The sequence below is a fragment of the Myxocyprinus asiaticus genome, chromosome 13 (assembly GCF_019703515.2).
Source record: "Myxocyprinus asiaticus isolate MX2 ecotype Aquarium Trade chromosome 13, UBuf_Myxa_2, whole genome shotgun sequence".
Classification (NCBI taxonomy): Eukaryota; Metazoa; Chordata; class Actinopteri; order Cypriniformes; family Catostomidae; genus Myxocyprinus; species Myxocyprinus asiaticus.
The window spans coordinates 5,340,354-5,367,764 of record NC_059356.1 but is presented as its reverse complement, the minus strand read 5'-3'; the positions used below and the strand labels follow the sequence as shown (position 1 = coordinate 5,367,764).

General features: G+C 43.1%; 1 protein-coding gene and 1 pseudogene across 1 annotated transcript in view; one reads left to right on the top strand and one right to left on the bottom strand.

Annotated features, from left to right (window-relative positions):
- The window catches only part of LOC127450364 (gastrula zinc finger protein XlCGF8.2DB-like), a 142,719-nt gene that overhangs the window by 40,329 nt on the left and 74,979 nt on the right, over positions 1–27,411 (bottom strand). The window lies entirely within an intron of this gene.
- LOC127450366 (gastrula zinc finger protein XlCGF57.1-like) overlaps positions 1–27,411 on the top strand; it is a 34,246-nt pseudogene that overhangs the window by 1,485 nt on the left and 5,350 nt on the right.

The following is a 27,411-nucleotide window of genomic DNA, read 5'->3' as shown; positions in this document are numbered from 1 at the left end:
ATTCATGATTAATCTAACAATTTCAGAATGAAACAATAATAATGCCAAATAATGTCAGCATTTTTACACCTTTTTTTCTCTGAAATTGTTTGTGGACCCCCTAGCACCCCCTTGCGGCCTTGGACCCCAGTTTGAAAACCCCTGCTTTAAGGGATTTGAACCATTCAGAGGTGGAGACATCCATACTTGGGAATTTATTCACCTTCAACTTAGTGATAACAGTGTTAAACTCATCAATCGTTATTTTTTATTTAAAAATACACTTAAAGAAAATAAGCAAACGCTCACACACACTGTCTGTAAAAGTAATATGTTTTCAGGATATTTTTACATATATTTTCTGATTATTTCTTGTTCCTTAGTAACTGTAGGCAAATAAGTGTTTCCTTCACTGTTGTTATTAATAGTTTTATTATATTTATAATAAGTGAAGGGAGAATTCATGCCTGCACGAATTGAGAAAAATCAGTATAGACTTTGACCTAAACTTTATTCTAAACGCCTGCTATTTCTGTATTTTGGACAATTATGGATGTAGAAGTCAGAAACGAGGGTTTACATTGCTAATATATGACACAAGTTTTTGTAATTACAGTAAATGTTTGATTTAATGTGTACATGTGTCACTTATCTCTGCACACGCAAAATATACATGTTTAAAATCACATATTTGCAGAATTATAATTTTTGTTCCTGTTAATTATCATAACAACTATGAAACAGTATTGTTAAGTGTTCTCATTTCGTTTTACTCTTACATGAACTGGAATCCAAAAAAATACTACACTTAATCCCATCACCTGAGTCCTATATAACGTTTGTAACACATGTGCTCTACTTTCAGTATGACTCATTTTTAATGTTGTTAAAGAACTTGAGTCAGAACATATAAGAGCCCTCAATGGTCTTATTTCATCAACCCACTCTAATGCAAGTAAGATTGCCACCATTTCTCCTATAAACACTGAAAGTTTGTCTGAGATTCTTTTACTGAACCGAATATTAAAATCTGGAACCGTGATTGCCACACCTACTTTGTTCTCTATGTTTTTTGATGCATCAGAATATATGGACATACAGTAGCTGTGGTAGTTATTCTGCATATATTGTTATTTGTGCATTAGGTTAAACCCCTGATCCTTTAATAACTAATCCTTTAATTTTCTCTCTTTTCCCTTTTTCTTTTTCCTTTTGGCACTATTCTATACTGTAGTTCCTGTTTTATGTTATACATCCTCCTCCATTACCATTGTCTCTGTCCCTTCTACTGCTATCATATCCTGCTATTACAAAGTCTAATTTTGGTTTCAGCCATGTTTCTTGTACAAAAATTATATCTGGTTTGTTTCTTATTCTTTAATAAACCCTTTAAACCCTTTTATTTTGATAACAGTAACATCATGGCAAAAAAAGTTTTTTTTTCTTGTATTCATCTCCAAAACATCACATTCTGTGACAATACGAGTCCGTTATCATGACATACAGGGAGCTTTGTACAACAGTACTGGTCTGTTGTTAACCAGTTGTTAATTTTTTCATTTCATGATTATTTGTATGCACTAAAAGGCCTTAAGTTGCTTTACCCCGATAATTGCTGCTTGCAGCTATATTTATTATTAGTATTCTTCTCCCCTACAACTGATCATGCAGACCAAATTGTAAGGCTTAGAGACATGAAACTTTGGGGAATGGTAGTAGTCACACAACTTAGACATACACGTTATTACCCCGATCGGCCTGTAGGTAGCGCTATAACAAAGGCAAATGCGTTTTGGGCCATAACTCCTGAACCGTAAGGGCTAGATTCAAAATTATTTTTTCCTCTGAATCCTACGCGATTTGAGTAATTGATCTACACAATGCAAACTCCAAACATAACCAAACCCGGTATACATATTCAACAGGATGTTTAGAAGATGTCAGCAAATTTTTTTACAATTCCACTCATAGGGGGCGCTACAACTAAAAAAATGTCTTAACTTCGAAGCCATTTGAGCGACAAAGTTCAAATTAAATATGCATCTTCTTTGGTTCAAATGCTAACATATTCTTAAAAAATAGATTCGACAAATTAACAAAAATGGCCACCAATGGCCAATCAATTTTGTCAATCATTTTGTGGATCTCATTCAATTCATTTGTGAACCATTTATATTTGTGCATTTTTAAGCAGTTAGAACTATAGAGATAGACAGGCTGTTTTACTGTTTGCCCACCAGAGGGAGCTACGAGACAAGAAAATGTAAAAGTCTTAAATTTGCTTTTTAAAATTTAAGGCCATAAAAAGTCTTAAATATCTTTAATAAATTACAAGAAGTCTTAAATTTCATTTGCTGAGGTCTTAAATTTTGGGGCATGAATAGAGAAGACGCTTAAAACAGTAGAATCTGCGTGAGTCAAAATCATCTCGCACTCTCTCTCTCGTGCAGCCAGCATTTAGCAGCTGACGCATGAGTTTAGTGTGAGCGCACGCAGGGAAGCGCAAGCAAGCGTATTTTTACTGAATTTATGATGTTACACATGTATAAACCTGTTAATTCGAAATGCAAATGCCGTTACTCTGCGTCTCTGTAAGCGAGCGATGCGCTAACACTATCGCTCCTGTTTATAATCAACAAAGCTGTCAACCTGCAATTTGCAAGCGTGTGAGGGTGGAGTGGTCTTTTGACGGCTTTCTTATTTTACATCACCTTTGACAAGAATTTTAAAGCTAAAAGAACTATTCAGCTGCAGAGTTACACGTTATATCTCTTATTTCCATCTGTCTAGAGCTCCATCTGAAATATACTGGTATTTTCTCTGCCTTCTGAATGAGTAAATTTTAAAATGTTTGTAATAATATATAAAATAATAATAATATAATTATATAAATACTATAATAACAATATACATAATATGAAAATAAATTATCTATATTTAATATATAATTTGTTTAAATTTTCAATACATCTTGTCAACTTTAAAAGGCCATTTTTAAGGTAACTGACGACTTTTGACTTTTACTTGCGATATTTCACATAAAAATGAAAATGTTCATTACTTACCTTCATGCTGTTGCAAACCTGTATGACTTTCTTATTTCAGTGGATATCAAAAGGAGATATTGGGGAGTTTCAGTTACCATTCACTTACATTGAATGAAAAACAAGATGCAGTGACAGTGAATGGTGACTGAGACTATACGTTTTGCTTAACATCTCCTTTTTTGTTCCATGGCAGAGAAAAATTTATTCAGACTTAAGGGTGAGCAGTGATGACAGAAATTAATTTTTTTTAATGAACTGCCGTTTAACTACCTGTTAAAGTATTTGTTAAAGGTATCTGCCAGGAAAAAAAAAAATCTAAATGTTATTCAGCACATGCTAGACCTTATTCACAGCAGCGGTATCTTTGATGTTTAATGACAATGACAACAATGCTGTGCAGGATAGACGTACAGTCTCTTCGATGAGCTGTACTGCAGTTTAAAGTGTTTTTGGATCTTTCAGCAGACAAAACATTGACAAAATATCTTTTCAAGGACACTTAGTAGACAAAAAAACTCCAGACAACATGAGTTGTGGAAAATCAGATGTGGTCTTGGAGCTTTTTACAGATTAATACCAATGCATGCCATTGAAGAGATGGTAAGTCTATCCCTCAGAGCCTTGTTTCCATTCCCATTAAAAACAAACATGGCGCTACTATGAATAAGGTCTATTGCATCACGTCTTGCTGGAAAACAAGTGACTAAAGAGAAGGGTCACAATATAGGCTACATACTTTAGGCTACATGCATTTAGAATGAATTCATTTAGTTTTATTTTTGTATTATATTATTTAAAAAAAAGAAAACACATAAGTGCATACTAAAATATAAAAAAACATTTCCAGAAACATCCAAGTAACCTCAGTGGCTTTTTTCAATGTTTTGTCCACAATGATCCAAAATACTTTAAACAACAGCACAACCCTTTGAAGAAACTGTTAGTTTGTCCCTCACACTCTCATTTTCATCCCGTCAAAAACCAAATATGGCGTCACTGTAAATAAGTTCCATGTGTGGCCCTACCACCACATGGCGGTACAGAACCTAAATTACTCAAGTTCCTCAAAAAACATGGTAGGCTCTGAATTTAGTCCATTCCTGTGGTATCCTATCCACATTTTACCTAAAAGAAAATCTAATTAAAAAAGAATTAGTTATCTTGTGTGGACAGGGATGGAGAAAAAACAAAAATATTCAGGAAAATTATCAGAGAAAAATAAGCTGGAAGATTTTGGGTTTCAATTTTGATTGACATCTCGTTTCTGAAAGAAAGGATAGGTTTTTAATTATCCTTTCGTAAATTCTGAAATATTATAATAGAACTGTTCTGAAGACCACACCCATTCTCCTATATTCTAATTACTTTTGGTTCTACCTATTAATACATCTGGGTATTTATCCTCCTATCAATATAGTTTAGCTTGAGAGGACGTTAGTGCAAGAGGAAAATCAGAGAGCTGGCGTGAGACCAGTAAATAACTTAAAACAAGCTATTCTTTTTTTCATAATATGTTCAGGGTCTCTTGTGTGACCTTCTTACAAAGATGTACCATGATAGCTTTCTTTGCATTGTTTCAGTTCTTTTGAAAAAGAAAGTCCATATGTGTTCTGTCTGATTGAGGGGTTAGCAGTTGTGGGTGTAGGGTAGGGTCATTGGTGACTATTGGGAAGGCCACCAGGGGTGTGAAGTTGCGGTGGGGGACGGGAGAGTTCATGGCACCTGGGTCGTTTAAAGTCCCTTACCCAGTGGCTGGGTTTTGTGGACAGGGCCTGCTTCTTGTCAGCTTGCCACACCCTCCATATCTCTGCTTTCCCATCTGATCACAGGTTCGGTCCTTCTCCTGTTGGAGGAACATAAATTGTGCCTCACCAATACAGGCTTTGGCATTAGCAGTCTTTTATTCAGCAAGAATTTCAACCCAGTCTGTTTTTAGTGGCAGTTAAGTTTCACTTCCTCTTCATTGTCAGTTACCCCTCCCTTCGCTCCCCTCAACTCTTTTTGCAGCAACAATAGAAAAAAAAATCTTGATTCCTCTTGGTCTGTTTTTATATGAGGGACTAAAAAATGTAATTTTCACCTTCTGTGAAATGACATTTCATTGCTTTTTGTCTTTACAAATCCAAGAGCAAAGTTTTATCTGGTCTCTTCAACCAATTTCAAATTCCATCAGCAGGTTCTTCATTGCATCTAAATACGGAATTGTCATTTTATTCTATTTCTTTTCAAAAATTCATCTTAATATCTCTCTATTTTCAGCTTTATTTTAAAATAATTATTTCTTTATTCCTTTTCAATATCAGGATGTTTACCAAGAAAATACCAAATGTTTACATAGAAAACTGTTCAACAGTTCCCCAAATTCCTCATATTTCTCTCTTTTTATCTCTATGGCCAGTCTTAGATGATTTTAGTTGTCATCTACATTCATTTGCATTTTTATTTTGATAGGTATAATATTTGCACATCAACCAATTTAAGATTCTCACATTCTATTTTCTTTACAGAGTTGAAAAATTAAATATATTTTCATAGCTTATCATTTCTTCCCCATCAATACAGTGCTGTGAAAAAAGTATTTGCCCCCATCCTGATTTCTTCTGTTTTTGTGTATATCTCATACTAAATTGTTTCAAAAATTCAAACAAAAACTAACATGAAACAAAGGTAATCTGAGTAAACACAAAATACAGTTTGTAAATGATAATGCTATTTATTGAAGCAAAAAAGTTATCCAATACCAACTGGGCCTGTGTGAAAATAATTTGCCCCCTTAGTTATTAAATCCCCAAATCTATGAAACTGCATTCATAATGAGGTTCAGCTGGACTAGACACACCCAGGCCTGATTACTGTAAGCCCTGTTCAATCAAATAAACACTTAAATAGAACTTTTTCAGCAGCATGAAGTTAGCTAAAAGGTCTCACCCAATAACACAAAATACTAAGGTCGAAAGAAATTCCAGAAATAATGAGGAAAAAGGTGATTGAAATACATCAGTCTGGGAAGGGTTACAAAGCTATTTCAAAGGCTCTGGGACTCCAAAGGACCACAGTGAGAGCCATTATCTCCAAATGGAGAAAACTTGGCACAGTAGTGAACTTTCCCAGAAGTGGGAAAGACCTTCCAAAATTCCGCCAAGAGCACAGTGACGACTCATCTAGGAAGTCACAAAAAAGCCAAGGACAACATCCAAGGAACTGCAGGCCTCTCTCGCATCAATAAATGTCACTGTTCATGACTCCACTATCAGAAAGACACTGGCCAAAAATACCATCTATGGAAGAGTGGCGAGGCGAAAACGACTGCTAACCCAGAAGAACATTAAGGCTGGTCTGAATTTTGCCAAAACACACCTTGATGATCTTCAAACTTTTTGGGAGAATGTTCTGTGGACTGATGATTCGTAAAGTGGAACTAATTGGAAGACAGGCGTTCTGTTACATCTGACATAAATCAGCAGCCAAATCACCCTGTAGCTCAAGACTGGTTGCCCACTGAAGCTAAGCAGAGTTGAGCCTGGCCAGTACCTGGATGGGAGACCTCCTGAGGAAAACTAAGGTTGCTGCTGGAAGAGGTATTAGGGAGGCCAGCAGGGGGTGTGCACCCTGCAGTCTGTGTGGGTCCTAATGCCCCAGTTTAGTGATGGGGACACTATACTATAAAAAAGCACCATCCTTCAGATGAGTCGTTAACAGAGGTCCTGACTCTCTGTGGTCATTAAAAATCCCAGGGCACTTCTCATAAAGAGTAGGGGTGTAACCCCGGTGTCCTGGTCAAATTCCCCCCATTGGCCCTTCTCAATCATGGCCTCCTAATAATCCCCATCCATTAATTGGCTCTATAACTCTACTCTCTCCTCTGTGTGGTGAGCGTACTGGCGCACTATGGCTACCGTCACATCATCAAGGTGGATGCTGCACACTGGTGGTTTGAGGAGAGTCCCCTGTTCACTGTGTAAGCGCTGTTGGGCCTGACTGAGGCCTACACACAGTCATAAAACCTTACTGATAACAACTGTGCCAAAATCAAACAAAGAGAGTCCAAAACAGACTACAAATCCCATGAAGACTTGCTCACTTTACACCTACAGTTGCAATTGAAATAATTCAACCCCCTGACCAGCAATACATTCTGGTGATGTGATTAAAACACATCAACTAAAACCTCAGTAAAAAGTCAAAGTTTTTAATAAACATCTGAGTGATTTTGAGAACAAAGAGTTCAGTTTACCCAAATTTTAAAATATATAAAAAATAACTAATTCTCTATACAAATGTCATGTCAGAAATATTCAACCCCCAAAGTCAATCATTTGTGGGGCATCCTTTATCCTTAATAACAGCAAATAAATGTTTCAGGTAAGTGTTCTCAGGCTTCGGACACCTCTCTATTAGAATTTTTACACATTTCTCATGAGCAAAAGCTTCCAGCTCATTGACATTTTTTGGTTTTTATGCTGCCACTGCTTCCTTGAAATCCCAACAAAGGTTTGCAATGGGATTTTAATGATGGACTGAAAGGGCCATTTAAGGACATTCCACAACCTATCCGAGAACCAGATTTTGGACAACTTAGATGTATCCTTGGTGTTGTTGTCTTGCTGGAAAGTCCAGTGATCACCGAGCTTCAATTTACACACTGAAGGCATCACATTTTTCATGCCAAAATGACCTGATACCTGAAAGAATGCATGGTGTTAGTCAAATAGTCAGGATAGCCATTTCCTGCAGCTGCAGAACACCCCCATAACAGGACTGACCCACCTCAATGCTTGACTATGGGGATGGTGTCGTTCTTGTCATCACCTTGTCATCTTACTCCAGACGTACTGCTGACCCATGGGTCTAAAACTCATTTTCAGTTTAGTGTCATACGTCTATAAAACCTTCTTCCAGGACTTCACATTTCTTTCCTAATTACTTCTTGAATATTCAGTCAGCTGGAGTCAACATTTCCCTTGGTGAAGTTTTGCTTTCTTCCACAACCCAAGAAGGTTGCTGTTGTACCATTTAAAAAAATTTATGAATGGTGCTGCCAACTTTGTCTATTGGAAATTGAAGTGCCTTGGAAATGTACTTTTAGCCATGACCTTTCTTGTGTAATGAAATAATTACACTATTAGCTTTTGAGACAGCTTATTTTAATTGCATTTTTTGCATAGAAATACATTTTTGCTTACAACACTAAACTTAAATTTTAAAACTGAAATAAGTGCCATTGCAGATTGATGACTTTTGTTTTAAAACAGTTACTTGTTTAGCCTTACATATTTAAGAAACAGCTACATGCAATAGCAGTTGAATAATTATGACATGGCTGTATTTAAAAAAAATCCTGCTATTTAGAAATATTAGGTTATATATTCACACTATGATTTTGAATCTACCACTCAACTGATATAGATGTAAAGTTTAAAAATTCTGGGTCATCAGAAAAGCTTACCTTTGTAAATCCTTACTGTCTTGGGGGGTTGAATAATTTCGATTGCAACTGTATGTGTGAAATTTCGAAGGATCAAACTCTCAACTCCTGTTGGATGAGGCGCACGACAGAACGCCCCTCAACCATGACGTCATCGGGAGTAGAAAAACCTCTGAGATCCTTCTGGGTGTTGCTTCCAGCGACATTACGTGCCGTGTCTAGATGCAGCTCTGTTGCTCTCGGGTGTAGCCTCGTTGCAAAAGGAAGTAATGTATGAATTGAAACTGTGGCCATACAATCTCCATCTCGCTGGACGAGTCGAGATTTCTCCATGTTCCACCGAACATGCTAACGGATCTGAAGTAGACCGCTGAGCAATCTGCGTCTTCACCTATTTGTCTGCAGAAGTGAAGAAGATTTCTCTTCCCTCTTCAACCGAGTCGACTTCGCTGATTTATCCGCCAGCCCGCCGAGAATCAGCAGCCGTACCACCCGCCGGCAGAACGAGTCGAACGACGGGTGAACACGCATTCTACCTGTGTCCTCACGCGACTTAAGAGGTTTACGTCTGGGCAGAGATAGATTATTATAATGTGTTATTCTTGTGTATCAACGTTTTTACTTGTACAGTTTACGGACCGCCGCGTCCGCTCATTGCTTCTAATAATACTTAAGGTATTACTGTAACGTACTGTTATCACGAATGAGATTTACTGTGTTGTAGTCCAACCACGTTGGACTGTTGTGTATTTCCGCCATCGCGGGTGAGACCGGCACACTGAGGGTGCTTTCACACTGGCAGTTTAGTTCGAAACACAGCATGGTTCGTATGAAAAGTTGGTAATGTGAAAGCTGTCATGTGGACCGGGGAGCGCACCGTGGTACCGAACCCGAGACTACCTGTAGGAGGTGGTCTGAGTTCGGTTGCAATGGAACTGTAGCACGATTTGCGTGAATGTGAAAGCAACTTGGACTCGGGTGCGCACTCGTTCAGGAATTAAAGTAACCTGCGCATGCGTTTTAGCCGATGACGATATCTATCTATCTATACACCTTATAAGTACTATATATAAATACTATTATAGGTTATTAATATAGGGTATAATAGGAGATGACAGTGGCGATAACTTCACCATGGACACGAGCGTAACGTGCAGTGTAAACAAAGATGCAAATGAATTCCTTGCAATCAGCTGTCTCCTCAAAAAACGCCGTTTGCAAGCAGCAGCAAGCCGCCTTCCCCTGGACATCTGATGAGTTACACCATGAAGCGCACATATACACAGTTGTCATTCACTCTGCTGTGCATAATGGCACCAAATATAAAAAAAAAAAAAAAAAGTATGATGAGTCACGTTGTGTTCTCCATGCATGTTTGTGATGACGTAAGATGAACGCAAATGGACCGGGGTTCGATAGAATCGAGTGTGAAACCAGACCAAAGCTGCGGGGGGCACCGGGAACTATTGCACTCGGAATCGGACCGCAGCAAACGTGCCCAGTGTGAAAGCCCCCTGATTTTATCCATTAAAGAACCAAAGACAGCGGGACGGTTTATGAGCCGTTCACCGCGTCTCTGAGTGATAAACTTGCTTTCTCTCCGGCAATCGCGAAACCGTCTGTGGTGCCGTCACTCTGTTCTCTCTCTCTCTCGTACTAACCGCACACACACTCGACCCCTCACAAACATACCCGCATGCACATTTGGCTAGTAGATAACTTGGCAATAAAGCTCAGCTTTGTCCCTAGGTTATCGTACATGCGGAGACACGCGTTAAACAGGCAGACGCCATTAACCGGCTTCTCTCCGCCCACATTCGCGGCCATATTCTCTGGCCAGAAACCTCGCGCGAGTACACTCCACGAGAGCCACGTCCGCCATTTTGTGCGCGTCATTCCTTACACACACACCCATTCACACACACACACAATACCTTCCTCTCATCCATTATAGGCTTATTTTGTTACCATATCTAATCATTTGATACTGTTTAGTTTGTAGTTGGAAGTCGGAAGTTTATTGACTGCATTGTATTGATCATTAATTGATATTACTGCATCAATAAACTTTGTTATACTTTAAAGAGAAGTGTTTTGGTTTGTTTTACATACACCTCTGTCAAGGGCTGGCAGGAGATGTCAGTGCTCGGATTCAAGCCTTCATTGTTTTCCTTTTGAATGTCGAAGTTCTCCGGACGTCGACCTTCCTAAGAGAACAATCCTATATTGAGACTGTTATACTGTCTGGTTATTAGTCCTGATTCCAGGGTGGTGCCCTGGTGATATTAATACTTATTAATATTCTATTGATTTTGATAATTGATAATTATCTTTGATGATTGTTGATTTGAAGGATCAGTAAGCTAGTATTAATTCTAATCAATGTTCCATTGATTTTAATAATGATTATCTTTGATAATAATTAATATTCTATTGAATTTGATAGTTGATGGTTATTTTTGTTGATTGTTTATTTAAAGGATTAAAAAGCTAACATTGATTCTAATCAGTGTTCTGTTAATTTTAATAATTATCTTTGATAATTATTGCTAATAGCCAAACCCGCTTCTGAATGTAGCGCACAACAGCGCTTTGAGTGTAGTGTCATAAAAGCGCTATATAAATGTAACATTCATTCAAATCAAACACAGAATTCCACAAGAACATACCTATGGATAAGCATATCCAATGGTGGTGTTAGTGTGATGGTGTGGGGATGCTTTGCTGCTTCAGGGCCAGGGCAACTTGCAATAATTGAGGGAAACATGAATTCTGCTCTCTATTAAAAATTCTAAAGGAGAACCTCCTAGGAGTGGCTTAGTCAAAGTTCTGACTTGAAATTGATTGAAATGCTGTGGCAGGACCTTAAATGGGCAGTTCATTCTTGAAAACCCTCCAGTGTGGCTGAACTAAAGCATTTCTGCAAAGAAATTTCTTTTTTCATACTGAAAGAGGAAAGGAAAGTTCATTTCAATAATTACATAATTCTGTGTGTACGCCAGAGCATGTGAGCGGAGCGTAGAGGGAGCAGAGCAGAGAGGTAATATTTCCTCCAGAGCAGAGAGCGTCTTTCTGAAAATTATGCTGTACTCGCTCAGACCGCTTAGCACCACTCGCTCAACCGAGAACGCCCTTTGTGATATGCTGTTTCGAGAATCTGCGTAATAAGCAATAGATTTAAGATTGTTTTAATGAAGTTGCAAACCTTATACATAAATGCACAGTAAAAATCAAAGTTAAGAACGAGGAAGGAGAAGAAATTGAAAGCGTGTGGAGAGACTGTGAGAGTTAGCAAAGATTCGTTTTGGAATCTTAAGCGGCACATTGCCAGAAAGCACGAGGATGTGCTACGCAAACAGTGCAGCAAAAGGTGAGCTAGTAGGTTACGTACCATTCGATTCCACACCAAACTCGCTCATACATGTCTTTATGGACCTTGCTTTGTGCACTGGTGTGCAGTCATGTTGGAACAGGAAGGGGCCATCCCCAAACTGTTCCCACAAAGTTGGGAGCATGGAATTGTCCAAAATCTCTTGGTATGCTGAAGCATTCAGAGTTCCTTTCACTGGAACTAAGGGGCCAAGCCCAGCTCCTGAAAAACAACCCCACACCATAATCCCCCCTCCACCAAACTTCACAGTTGGCACAATGCAGTCAGACAAGTACCATTCTCCTGGCAACCGCCAAACGCAGACTCGTCCATCAGATTGTCAGATGGAGAAGCGTGATTCGTCACTCCAGAGAACGCGTCTCCACTGCTCTAGAGTCCAGTGGCGGCGTGCTTTACACCACTGCATCCGACGCTTTGCATTGCACTTGGTGATGTATGGCTCGGATGCAGCTGCTCGGCCATGGAAACCCATTCCATGAAGCTCTCTATGCACTGTTCTTGAGCTAATCTGAAGGCCACATGAACTTTGGAGGTCCGTAGCGATTGACTCTGCAGAAAGTTGGTGACATCTGCGCACTATGCGCCTCAGCATCCGCTGACCCCGTTCTGTCATTTTACGTGGCCTACCACTTCGTGGCTGAGTTGCTGTCATTCCCAATCGCTTCCACTTTGTTATAATACCACTGACAGTTGACTGTGGAATATTTAGTAGTGAGGAAATTTCATGACTGGACTTGTTGCGCAGGTGGCATCCTATCACAGTACCACGCTGGAATTCACTGAGCTCCTGAGAGCGGCCCATTCTTTCACAAATGTTTGTAGAAGCAGTCTGCATTCCTAGGTGCTTCATTTTATACACCTGTGGCCATGGAAGTGATTGGAACACCTGAATTCAATTATTTGGATGGGTGAGTGAATACTTTTGGCAATATAGTGTATGTGTGTGTGATATATATATGTGTGTGTGTGTGTGTGTGTGTGTGTATATACAAACATACATATATATATATACACACACATACATATATACATACATACATACACACACATAATTATCATACTAACTATATTATACTACTCTCTCCACAGCCCACCCGAGAGCCCTCCAAACACTCCAAATACCTGCCCCATTTCCGTATAAACATATCCAAGCCTCCCCATCTTCCTGATGACACCTCCTCATAAGCTGCCACCCTCCCCACCTCCGTGCACCACTCCAGATATGGGGGCGCACCAGCTGACCTCCAACCCCTCAAATTAACCTGCCTGGCGATCATCACACAGGTCAGAACCCAGTTCTCTATATGGCCATCCCCCACATCGATGACCGCCCCATTGCCCAGATCACAAAATCTGTGGCAAAACAAAACCCGAGTGCCCACCATGTTGCACACAAAATTCTGACCTTCTACCAGAATTTCTGGATCTCGACACACCACCAAAAAACATGGGCCATGTCTCCATCCTCCGATTGGCATCTTCAGCAGGTGAGTGTGTCTTTAAGACCAAGCCTGTACAGTCTAGAGGGGGTCCAATAAAATCTATGCAAAATTTTAAATTGTATAAGTCGCACCCTTGCATCTCTAGATGCAGACTTAACGTATTTAAGAATCTTAGCCCACACTCCTTCCTCCAATGCCATGTTGAAATCTTTCTCCCATACTCTCTTGAGAGGAGTTAAGGCTCCGTCCCCCAGACTCTGAATTATGAGGGAGTAGTACACTGATGCCTCATGACCTTTTCCAAAAGCCGCAATCACCTCTCAACACTCCACTCTCATATAGGTCACCGAGTGAAGCAACCCCCCTCACAATCCATTCCGGCCAGCAGAAAGGGGACTTGCCAATACACAATCTTGGGTTCTGCCATATGCTCGAGGCAACATTTAAATAAGTGTCCGATTTAAACAATCTGGACACTTTGGTCCATACCGAGTGTAAATGCGAAATAACGGGGTGTAACTTAACTTTTCCGATTAGTTTGATAGAGAGGCTTTGTAATGGTGAAATAGGGGCAAGAACTGCCTGTTCAATAACAAACCAGGGAGGGGCTCTCTCAGGTGGAAGTGACCAATGAACCAAATGTCTGAGACTGAACGCATAGTAATAAAACAAAATCTTGGGTAGGCCTAGCCCACCTTTGTCAGTCAGCCTATGTAACTTATTAAAATGCAATCTGGGACGTTTACCATTCCAAATGAAGGACTTTGCTATGCTATCAAATTGCTTGAAATAAGAGAGGGGGACATCTACAAGGAGAGACTGTAGCAGGTAGTTGAATTTTGGAATACAGTTCATTTTAATAACCTTCCTAATCATCGATAAATGTAATGAAGCCCACCTGTCCACATCTCTCGAAAACCTTTTTATTAAAAAGTCAAAATTAACACTAACTAAATCAGACAAATTTGCTGGGAATAAAATCCCCAAATACTTAATGCCCTGTTTGGGCCACTGGAAGGTGCCCGGCTGGAAAGTTGTGACTGGACAGTACGCTGTCAGAGCCAAAGCTTCGGATTTAGACCAATTGACTTTGTATCCTGAGAACTTGGAAAAGGAATTAATAATTCTGTGGAGGCAAGGCATAGATCTAGTAGGTTCAGAGACAAATAATAAAATATCATCTGCTTAAAGCAGAAGCTTATGCGCCACACCTCCTGCCACCACCCCTGGAAAATCATCCTCCTTTCTTATTGCAGCTGCTGAAGTAACTTAATCCAACCAATAAATGTACTCCCGAACCCATACTGTGGCAACCGGGGCGTGGTCAAGCATCTCTCCGGAGAGAGAGAAAGCGGTAAGGGCGCTTACACCTGAGCTTAATTATGTCTAACACCTGTCTCTAACTTCAGTGAGTACGGGGAAAGCAGCATAAAAGAGCCACACCACCAGTAGACGCGGTGAGAGAGAGACTGGTGCAAGAAAGGCCACGACGCTGACAGTCTGTTGTATGATTAGTGTATTGAACTGGAAGTGTTTAAGTAAATGTTTGCCTGTAAAACCGACGAGTGTGGAACTGTAAGCGTCAGAGTGCATGATTAAAACTCCTACCTGAACCAGGAAATCTGCTTCTCGCCTCCTCCTTTCCACTAAGTAGTGTTACACTGGTGCTGAAACCCGGGAAAAGGTTTGAAGATGGACGAAAGTCGCCCTGTAGAGTCCTCCCAGTTGGCTGAGATCCTCCAAGCCCTCGCTGGCTTACATCGGAACCACCAGCAAACCCTGCTTGAGCTCCGGCAAGATAAGACCGCCGGTTTGTGGAGCTCATGCGCGCTCAAGCAGAGAACCGACAGGTGATCCGGAGCCTCCCCAGCCGCAACCCCGGACACCCACACGCCGTTACCCCTGCCTGCGTTACAGAAGATGGGGACGGCAGACGACCCAGAGGCATTCCTGGACCTGTTCGAACGCACCATCGAGATCTGGGGCTGGCCGCTCGGCCAGTGGGCGGCCCGACTCATTCCGCTACTGTCCGGGGAAGCCCAGCTCGTGGCTCAACAACTGACGGCGACGAGCCTCCTGGCTTACGGAGACTTAAAGAAAGCCATCCTGCAACGGGTTGGTTGGAGTCCGGAAGAAAGTCGTCAACTCTTCCAGAGCCTGAAGCTGGAGAGCTCCAACCGCCCATTTGCCTTCGCCCAACGGCTCCGCGACGCCTGCCGAAGATGATTACTAGCGGGGGACCGCGGCGTCGATGGGATCATCGACCAGGTGGTACTGGAGCAATTAATACATCGACTGCCGAAAGGGACGGCGGAGTGGGTCCAGTGCCACCGCCCGGCGTCGCTGGAGGAAGCCGTCTGGCTTGCGGAGGACCACATGGCGGCGATCCCAAGGGCGGAAGAGCCCTCCTACTCTCTCTACCCTCCCCCTATGTTTCCCCCTCCCCTCTCTCCTCTCGTTCTGCTCTCTCCCCAGGGCCCGTTCCTGCCCCACGCAGATGAGGAGGACTTCAGACACCGAGACCAGTTCCCCGGGCGTGGGAGGCGACACCTTCCCCTACCCCGATGCCCTGCCGCTCTCCCCCTCAGGGGGGGGGGGCGACTGCCGACGCAAGTGCGGGCGTTGCACCTGGGCCAGCCTGCTGGAGGTGCGGAGACCCGGACCACTTCCGGGATCAGTGCCCTCTGATGGAGCTGGGGACAGTGGTACGGGTCTCTGACCTCCCGCAGGCTGCCCCTGACCGGGCCGGAGCGTACAGGATACCGGTAAGTGTAAAGGGGTGTACTCACCAAGCATTGGTGGACACCGGGTGTAATCAAACCACTATCCACCAACGCTTGGTTCAACCCGAGGCTTTGGGCACAACTAAAACGGTGAGGGTCAAATGTGTGCACGGGGATATTCAAAAGTATCCGGTGGTGACCCTGACAATTAAATTCCAGGAGGAAAAGCATAGAGTGGAGGCCGCGGTTAGTTCCCACCTCACCCATCCGCTGATTTTGGGGACTGATTGGCCTGACTTTAGAGATTTATTAAAGGGAATTTGTGCGGATGGGTCCTGTATGAAATTAGGGTGATGTACGATGCTCTGGCAGGGGAGGCGGAGGCGGGGCCGTCCTCGACAGCTCCACATCATAATGACGAGAGAGGGGGAGAGGCTGCAGCCCCTCCCCTTCTCAGGGAATTCCCTGAGGGGGATTTCCCTTTGGAGCAGTTGCGAGACAAAACCCTCAAACACGCCTTCGTCCAAGTGAGAGTCATCGATGGTCAACGACTCCAGCCTGACATTGCCCTTTCATACCCCTATTTTGCGATTATATATGAGCGGTTGTATAGAGTGACACAGGCCGCTCAGACTAAAGAGGATACAACCCAACTTTTGATTCCACGGAGCCGTCGGGAAATGGTATTCCAGGCGGGTCATTATAATCCCATGGCGGGTCAATTAGGAGAAAGGAAAACACTGAACCGCCTAATAGCCCGCTTCTATTGGCCGGGCATTGGCGGCGATGTCCGCAGGTGGTGTGCGGCATGCCGCGAATGCCAGCTGGTTAACCCACCGGCCACCCCAAAAGCGCCATTGTGCCCTCTTACGTTGATCGAGGTCCCCTTTGAGAGAATTGGAATGGACCTCGTCGGACCATTAGAACGGTCAGCACGCGGACATCGCTTTGTATTGGTCCTAGTAGACTACGCAACGCGGAGGCACTCTTCAAAATAATCTCCTGGGTGGGGACTCCGAAAGAAATCCTCACCGATCAGGGCACAACGTTTATGTCACGGACACTACGCGAGCTGTACGAATTGTTGAGTATTAAATCAATTCGCACCAGTGTGTACCATCCTCAAACGGATGGCCTGGTGGAACGATTTAATAAAACCCTCAAAAACATGATTCATAAGTTCGTGCACGACGATGCCAGAAATTGGGATAAATGGCTCGACCCCCTGTTATTTGCAGTACGAGAGGTCCCGCAAGCCTCCACTGGCTTCTCCCCATTCGAGCTGCTGTATGGGCGACACCCACGCGGTGTGCTTGATGTATTGCGAGAGGCCTGGGAGGAGGGACCTTTAAACAGTAAAAATGAAATTCAATACATTCTTGATCTTAGAGCAAAACTCCACACTTTGGGGCAGCTAACACAGGAGAATTTGCTCCAAGCTCAAGAACGACAGCGCCGACTGTATGACAGGGGAACTCAGCTAAGGGAATTTGCACCGGGAGATAAAGTGCTTGTATTTCTTCCCACATCGAGCTCTAAATTACTCGCCAAGTGGCAAGGAACTTTTGAGGTCACACGACGAGTGGGAGATCTCGATTATGAGGTTAAATGAACCGATAGAGGGGGCACACGTCAAATATACCTCCTCAATCTCCTGAAATTGTGAAGGGAGGCCGTCCCTGTGACGTTGGCTACGGTAGTTCCAGAGAAGGCGGAGCTCGGACCGGAGGTGAGTTCAAAACATAAACAGTTCACCCCGGTCACTTGCGGAGACCACATCTCACCGAGTCAACTCGCGGAGGTTGCTAGGTTGCAACAGGAGTTTGCGGATGTGTTATCCCCTCTACCGGGGTGTACAAACCTCATTCACCACCACATCGAGACCGAGCCGGGGGTCGTGGTACGTAGCCGCCCCTACCGATTACCTGAACACAAGAAGAAAATCATTCGGGAAGAATTGGATGCAATGCTCGATATGGGGGTAATAGAAGAATCTCACAGCGATTGGTCCAGCCCAGTTGTTCTAGTGCCTAAGAGCGACGGGTCTGTACGGTTCTGTGTGGATTATAGGAAAGTCAACACAGTGTCTAAATTTAATGCGTATCCAATGCCTCGCGTTGATGAGTTGCTCGATCGGTTGGGCACTGCTCGATTTTATTCGACATTGGATTTGACGAAGGGTTATTGGCAGATCCCCTTGACACCAATTTCCCGTGAAAAAACCGCCTTCTCCACACCGTTTGGTTTACACCAGTTTGTGACACATCCGTTCGGTTTGTTTGGAGCCCCGGCTACGTTTCAGCGGCTCATGGACCGAATCCTCAGACCGCATTCAGCTTACGCTGCTGCCTATTTAGATGACATCATCATTTACAGCAATGATTGGCAGCGGCACATGCAACATCTGAGGGCAGTTCTGAGATCGCTGCGCCGAGCGGGACTCACAGCAAACCCAAAGAAGTGCGCGATTGGGTGGGTGGAGGTATGGTATCTGGGGTTGCACTTGGGCCATGGGCAGGTGCGTCCCCAAATTGACAAGACCGCGGCGATTGCGACCTGCCCGAGGCCCAAGACCAAAAAGGGGATGAGACAGTTCCTGGGGCTGGCTGGCTATTATAGAAGGTTCGTGCCTAATTATTCGGACGTCACCAGCCTGCTGACTGATCTCACTAAAAAGGGAGCTCCAGACCCGGTCCAGTGGACGGAGCAGTGTCAGCGGGCGTTCACGCAAGTTAAAACCGCACTTTGTGGGGGGTCGCTTTTACATTCACCTGACTTCTCTCTCCCTTTTGTTTTACAGACAGATGCTTCAGACAGAGGGCTGGGGGCCGTGCTTTCACAGGTGGTGGAGGGGGAGGAGCGCCCAGTGCTGTACATTAGCCGTAAACTCTCGTTGAGGGAAACTAAGTACAGCACCGTGGAAAAGGAGTGTCTCGCCATCAAGTGGGCGGTCCTCACTCTCCGATACTACCTGTTGGGGCGGGCCTTCACCCTCTGTTCCGATCACGCCCCGCTCCAGTGGCTCCACCGCACGAAAGATACCAACGCGCGGATCACCGTTGGTATCTGGCTCTTCAACCGTTTAAATTCAAGGTGGTCTACAGACCGGGGGCGCAGATGGCTGTCGCCGACTTCCTCTGCAGGAATGGGGGGGGAGTGGTAGACAGGCCGGATGCCGCCCTGGCCTGAGTCGGGCGGTGGGGATATGTGGCAGCGGGGGCGTGGTCAAGCATCTCTCCGGAGAGAGAGAAAGCGGTAAGGGCGCTTACACCTGAGCTAAATTATGTCTAACACCTGTCTCTAATTTCAGTGAGCACGGGGAGAGCGGCATAAAAGAGCCACACCGCCAGTAGACGCGGTGAGAGAGAGACTGGCGCAAGAAAGGCCATAACGCTGACAGTCTGTTGTATGATTAGTGTATTGAACTGGAAGTGTTTAAGTAAATGTTTGCCTGTAAAACCGACGCGTGTGGAACTGTAAGCATCAGAGTGCATGATTAAAACTCCTACCTGAACCAGGAAATCTGCTTCTCGCCGCCTCCTTTCCACTAAGTAGTGTTACACATACATTTCCAAAATCTTAAAAAGATAATCCCATTCTACCATATCAAATGCCTTTTCGGCGTCAAGTGAGATGGCAGCGACCGGAGACTGATCATTCGCTACTGACCACACGATATTGATGAGACGCCTAATGTTATCAGAAGAGCTGCGGCCCCGAATAAACCCCACCTGATCTATATGTATAAGAGATGTCATAAACGTACTTAATCGGTTAGCCAAAATTTTTGACAATTTTTACATCTAGTTGGATCAGGGAGATTGGATGGTAACTTTTACACTCACTTGGATCTTTGTCCTTTTTAAGAATCAGACTGATCCTGGCTTGTGTCATGGTTGGAGGAAGCTTTCCATTCTTTAATGTTTCAGTATAAACTTCTAACAAAAGTGGAGCCAGTTCTGTAGCATAGGATCTAAAAAAATTCTGTGGCAAAACCATCTGGCCCCGGAGCCTTGGCAGTAGGTAGGGACATAATTACCTCGTCAAGCTCCTCCAAGGTTATCTCGGAGTCGAGAGAGTTTTTTTGCTCAGTCGTCAGTTTAGGAAGATCTAATGGTTCCACAAAGTTTCTAATATCTTTATCAGTAGACGAAGACATGTAACTATAAAGATCAAGATAGAACTCTTTAAAGGCATTATCAATATCAAATTTCACCACCAGCATATTTCACTGAGGGAATGGTAGAAAGAGACTCTCTCTGCTTTATATATCTAGCAAAAAGCTTCCCTGCTTTGTCCCCCGACTCAAAGTATGACTGTCTTGCCCTGAATAACCAAAACTCCTCTTTCCGTGACAAAATAGTATTATATCTATATTTCAATCGTGTCAGTTCTCTGAGGCCATCAGATGACATACGGTGCTTCAGCTCTGCCTCTGCACTTTTAATATTTCCTTGCAACGCCACGAGTTCTCGTGCTTTGGATTTTTTGATGAATGATGCATACTGTATGATCCGGCCAGTAAGAACCGCCATAATTGCCTCCCAAGCCATGCCCACAGAGGATACTGAGGACAAGTTTGTCTCCATATAAACATTGATTTCAGTCTTTAACATTTGTTGGAAATCAGGATTTTGCAAAAGGGATACATTAAGGCGCCAACTATATGATTTATTTTTCTCTATATGTGGCGACACCTCTAAACTCACCAGGGCGTGATCTGAGATTAAGATGTTTCCAATTGAGCAATCAGCAACAGATGAAATGAGGGATTTGGATATTTAAAAAAAAATTCTATTCTAGAATAAATCGTATGGACTGATGAAAAATATGTATAGTCCCTATAAACCTTTGCTTCACTATGATCAAGGACTGAGTCCATCAAAAGATTAAAGTCTCCTCCCAATATTATATCATGAGGGGTGCCAGCGGTTTGCAACATCCCTTCAAGATCTATAAAAAAGCCCTGATCATCAGCGTTAGGTGCATAAATATTTGCCAAAATCATACTTTGCCCCTAAATTTCTGCTAAAACAATAATGAATCTTCCTAATTTATCTTTAATCTCTTTGAGACATTTGAATTGTAAATGTTTATTTACCAATATAATGACTCCCTTGCTCTTACTTAAGCCCGCACTAAAGAAAACATGTCCACCCCATGTCTTCCCAAATTTTTCAGCTTCCTGCAGGGAAAGATGTGTTTCTTGAAGAAACACTATATCATATTTCTTATGTTTAAGAAAAGAAATAACCTTCCTTCTTTTAATGGGGTGCCCCAACCCATTCACATTCCATGTGGAGAGAGATAGTACACTCATATTAACATTTGGCATTTTGATATAATAGAAAAAATTAATTGTGTGCCAAAAACAAAATTATGAAGACCACACTTCAACATTAATGCTACAATAAAACCCCAAACTTCCCCCCGAGCAAAACAAACAGAAAAATGAAAAACGTGCGCATTAACCCCACGCACGAAAGCGTCAAATGGCGTCAGTCCCTCTAAACACAAAGAGTCCATGTACGCCTACGAGAGCCCCCATGACAACTTTGCCATCTGATTGCTAAATTTTGCCTCACAAATTTGTAAGGCAAAATCACATAACATCAAATATTTTGTAAAACAAACCCCAGCCAATAGGCAGAATAAACACAGAGAACGTGTAGACTCATTCACAGAATTGTCTCGAAGGTGTGTTCCTTCACAAAACAAATTCCAGCCGATATAAAGCCGTTCAGTTTCCTCGGTCAGACAAACGAATCTTCAGTGAGCCAGCTGATGAGTGCAGCAGATGACGTAATCATTCTAGTGTCCCACGAAAATACTCCACAAATCATACTCCAGCCAACAGGAGGCATAAGCACAAGGAACTGACAGATTCATCCATAACTGAAGTAGTGTTGTTTAACAAAACAAGCTCCAACCGCTAGTCGGAACCTGCACAAAAGGAAACAAAACACACATCACGGTTCCTCGGATGGTCAAGAGTCAATTCACTCAGAGGCCGTATAAAAGTATATCCAATGATTTACACAATCCGTCAACTTTATAAAAGACATCCTTTGTGTGGGCATGTAGATATTTTGCGGTCATCCGTAATGTCTATTCTCAATCTGGCCAGTAACTTCATTGTAAAAGTGATCTTCCGTCAATGCAAAAGTTTCTTTAAGGAAAAGTTTTAATCCGCTCGGAGGAGCCAACGTAAAAAGAAAAGAATTGGTGCCCAGCTTCCTCCGAAAGCCAGAGTATATACAATGAGTCAATCCACTCACAAGAGAGACACCCAATGGTTACTCACCCATTGTTTCTATAAAAGACATTGCCTGATTGGGATATGTAAATACTTTGCAGCCGTCCTTGGTGTTTATTCTCAGTTTGGCAGGGAACATCAGAGCAAAAGTTATCTTCCACTGATGTAAAAGTTTCTTGTATTCCTTGAACCGATCGCGTTTCACTCTTGTCGATTTCAGAAAGTCCGGAAACAAGAAAATATAGTGATTCTTCCAAGAAAGCTTTCCTTTGCTCCTCGCCTGGCGCAACACAAGATCTTTATCGGATGATCTCAAAAATCTCCAAATAATCGATTCGTCTCTCAACATCTGTCACTCTTTTGACTAACTCAGAGAATTTTTTTCCATCGCCGTAAAAGATCGACGTATTACAGCAAGATCCTCCAAATCCGCAAGTACCTTCGTCAACATCACCGACATGTTGGACAGTTGATGCTGGATTTCTTCTCCCGCCGCGCCATCCAAATCGAGTCCCCGGTCCACAGATCTGTCTGGGCTTTCATCTTGAACCCATAAGTGTCTTTTAATGACTCCATAGCCCGATGATTTTGACTTCTTTGCGATATTTACCTCAAACAGCAAATGTGTAACTGGGTGTATCGAATTTCACCGGATTATATCATGAAAATAATTTTAAAAATTTGCAAAATGCGTAGAGCTGTCTCTCACACGTCTGCCCTTCGCATGGCTTCACTTGGGACCAAGGGAGCTTATTTTTAATTTTAAGATTGATTAAATGTTTAAGATTGATTTTTTTTTTTTTTAGGGGTCCATTGATTGTCAGAGACTCATAGACACCAAACTGATGTACTATGCTGCAATGCTATCGTTACGATCATCAAAAGAGAGTGTAATTACTTTTTGGACTCAAGATGGCGCCGAGTATGGCTGCTGCGTTGCGAGCTCCGACACAACTTAGCAATGGTTTGTTTGTTTTGTTTACAATTCTTATGTTTCTTGTCTTGGATGTTGCCTGCCTTATTGTCTATGACAGACAAACACTTTTGGACATTGGCTCAGCGATCTCACACCGTAAACCGGACTTCACATTCCTCAATGCCGACCCGCTGTTTACAAACACGCAAGCGGAGCCCTTTGTCTGGGCAGCACGGCCGCGGAAACGCAGGAGGAAAAGGGGAAACAGAGCCGGCGTTCTCATCAGAGTAAGACGCCGCGCAAATCGACCCCCGCTACCCACTATTCTACTGGCAAATGTTCAGTCTCTGGATAACAAGCTCTGCGAGCTGAAAGCGCGGATCTCTTTCCAACGAGAGACGAGGGACTGCTGCGTTATCTGCCTTACGGAAACTTGGATGTCTGCGGAGATTCCAGACTCAGCCATTGAACCCGCGGGGTTCTCCATGCTCCGAGCGGACAGAGCGAAAGACCTCTCAGGTAAAACTAGAGGAGGTGGTGTATGTTTTATGATCAACAAATCCTGGTGCGATCAGAGGAACATACATTCTATCAAGTCTTTCTGTTCTCCTGATCTGGAATTTCTTATGCTTCTGTGTCGACCATTCTGGCTACCGAGGGAATTCACAGCGGTCATTATCACTGCTGTGTACATCCCCCCACAAGCCGACACAGACCGGGCACTCAAGGAACTGTATGGGAGTATAAGTGAGCAGGAAACCGCGCACCCTGAGGCCGCGTTCATTGTGACCGGGGACTTTAATAAAGCCAGTTTAAAATCAGTCGCACCAAAATATCACCAGCACATTAGTTTCAACACACGAGGGGACCGGGTTTTGGACCATTGCTACTCTCCGTTCCGGGATGGCTACAAATCCCTCCCCCGCCCACCATTTGGAAAATCGGACCACTCTTCCATTCTGCTTCTGCCCGCTTACAGGCAGAAACTGAAACAGGAAGCACCCACCCTCAGAACGATCCAGTGCTGGTCGGACCAATCAGACTCTACGCTACAAGACTGTTTTGATCGCACGGACTGGGAGATGTTCCGGTCCGCCTCTGATGACGACATCGAGCTTTACGCTGATAGCGTAATGTGCTTCATCAGAACGTGTGTAGAGGAAGTGATTCCGACCAGAACTGTGCGAATCTATCCGAATCAGAAGCCGTGGATCAACAGCGATGTTCGCGCAGCACTTAATGTGCGGACCTCCGCTTTTAATTCCGGGAACGCGGAGGAGCATAAACAAGCCAGTTATGCCCTCCGAAAAACTATCAAAACAGCAAAACGCCAGTACAGGAGTAAGATTGAAGGACAGTTTAACACCACCAACTCTAGAAGCATGTGGCAGGGAATTAACATCATCACGGACTTTAAAGGGAATAAAAACTCCGCCATGAACACCGCTGCCTCTCTCCCAGATGAGCTAAATACTTTTTATGCTCGTTTCGAGGGAAATAACACCGCCCTCGCGGAGAGAGCTCTCACGGCCGAAGCTACAGAGGTTAGTTCACTCTCCGTCTCTGTAGCGGATGTAACCCGATCATTCCGACGGGTGAATATCCGCAAAGCCGCGGGTCCAGACGGCATTCCGGGCCGCGTCATCAGAGCGTGCGCGAACCAGCTGGCTGGTGTTTTTACGGACATTTTCAACCTCTCCCTCTCTTTGTCTGTAGTCCCCACATGCTTTAAAACATCCACCATTGTGCCTGTTCCAAAACAATCGAAAATAACTTGTTTAAATGACTGGCGTCCTGTTGCTCTGACCCCCATCATCAGCAAATGTTTTGAGAGACTAATCAGAGATTACATCTGCTCTGTATTACCACTCAATCTTGACCCGCTGCAGTTTGCTTACCGTAACAACCGCTCCACTGATGATGCCATTGCATCTACAATACACACTGCTCTCTCCCACCTGGAAAAAAAGAACACTTATGTGAGAATGCTGTTTGTAGACTACAGCTCAGCATTCAACACCATAGTGCCCTCCAAGCTAGATGAGAAACTCCGGGCTCTGGGCTTAAACAGCTCGCTGTGCAGCTGGATCCTGGACTTCCTGTCAAGCAGACGCCAGGTGGTTAGAATAGGCAGCAACATTTCCTCATCACTGACCCTCAACACTGGAGCCCCGCAGGGCTGTGTTCTCAGCCCACTACTGTATTCCCTGTACACACATGACTGTGTGGCAACACATAACTCCAATGCCATCATTAAGTTTGCTGATGACACGACGGTGGTAGGTCTGATCACTGACAATGATGAAACAGCCTACAGAGAGGAGGTGCACACTCTGACACACTGGTGTCAGGAGCACAACCTCTCCCTCAACGTCAGTAAGACAAAGGAGCTTGTGGTGGACTTCAGGAGAAAAGACAGAGAACACAGTCCAATCACCATCAATGGAGCACCAGTGGAGAGAGTCAGCAGCTTCAAGTTCCTGGGTGTCCACATCACTGAGGAACTCACATGGTCCGTCCACACTGAAGTCGTTGTGAAGAAGGCTCATCAGCGCCTTTTCTTCCTGAGACGGCTGAGGAAGTTTGGAATGAACCGCCACATCCTCACACGGTTCTACACCTGCACTGTGGAGAGCATCCTGACTGGCTGCATCTCCGCCTGGTACGGCAATAGCACTGCCCACAACCGCAAAGCACTGCAAAGGGTGGTGCGAACTGCCAAACACATCATCGGAGGTGAGCTTCCCTCCCTCCAGGAAATATATACAAGGCGGTGTGTGAAAAAAGCTCGGAGGATCATCAGAGACTCCAGCCACCCGAGCCATGGGCTGTTCTCACTGCTACCATCAGGTAGGCGGTATCGCAGCATCAGGACACGCACCAGCCGACTCCATGATAGCTTCTTCCCCCAAGCAATCAGACTTCTGAACTCTTGATCTCCCACGATCAAAATACATCATCCCTGCACTTTATTACTCTTTTATCTCACACCGGACTGTCATAAATTATATTACTGTCATTATATTATGTCTCTCTTAACAACTGACTATCAACCGACAGCCTGAATGTCAATACAGTACAATACTGTACATTCTATATATATACTTTTTTTTCATATATATTTTAATTTTTATTGAATAATGTGTATCTATATAGTATCTATATAGTAAAAAACAAAAACAAAAAAAAAAAAAACAAAAAACAAAAACAGCATATTGTATACTGTGCAATGTATGTTATTATTGTATATTGTTGAGTGTAATTGTGTATAACAGATGTTTAAATTGTGTTGTGTTAATTTGATGTTTTAAGTTGTGTAATTATGTATAACAGATGTTTAAATTGTGCTGTGTTAATTTGATGTTTTAAGTCGAGTTTAATTATGTATAACAGATGTTTAAATTGTGTTGTGTTAATTTGATGTTTATTGTAGATTGGCGTATGTCTCATCACTGTCACGACTGCTATGTTGATCGGAACTGCACCCAAGAATTTCACACACCATTGCACTTGTGTATATGGCTGTGTGACAATAAAGTGATTTGATTTGATTTGATTTGATTAATTAACCATGTTTTAAACACCTGTCTCTGCAAAACGTTTGCTAAACACGTTTTATTATAATTTAAGGTAAGAACTTTGACTCGTTAATGGATATTATTTATTAAAAGTGAATGTTTGTCACTGACTGTAAACATACCTGCCCTGGTGCCAACAAGTTTGCGTGAAGTAACACACCTGCATCTTGAGGAAATGGGAGTTATAGGTTTCCGCATGAGTTTCCAAGTTAGAAGTCTAACATAATGTGTCATTCTGTTGCACTTTCCCCAGTTGAAAGGTGGAAATTCCGACTCTCCGAGTTGAATGGAATGCTTCATGAATCATCACAGCAACAACAATACAGAACATCACAGCTTTCCCCACAGGAGCGAACACTTGGGGAGACACACCAGGCGTGTGGCAGTGGACTCAACGCGCTGCAAGTGTTTCAAACAGCTAGACTGAGCGCAGCTAAATAGAACAGAATGCAGCATCATCAAAACTGAACTTCAACTTAACACGTATATTAAAAACGTGATGGTTATGGCATCTCCTGTTAAGCCAAACAAGATTTGTTATATAGACAGTTCTGACAGTCACTAAAAAAACTGATGCGTGCTTACTAATATTACTACGGTAACCTGAAGGAAGAACAGACAGACCTGCGTTGTGCACATTCTTTCATTGAATTG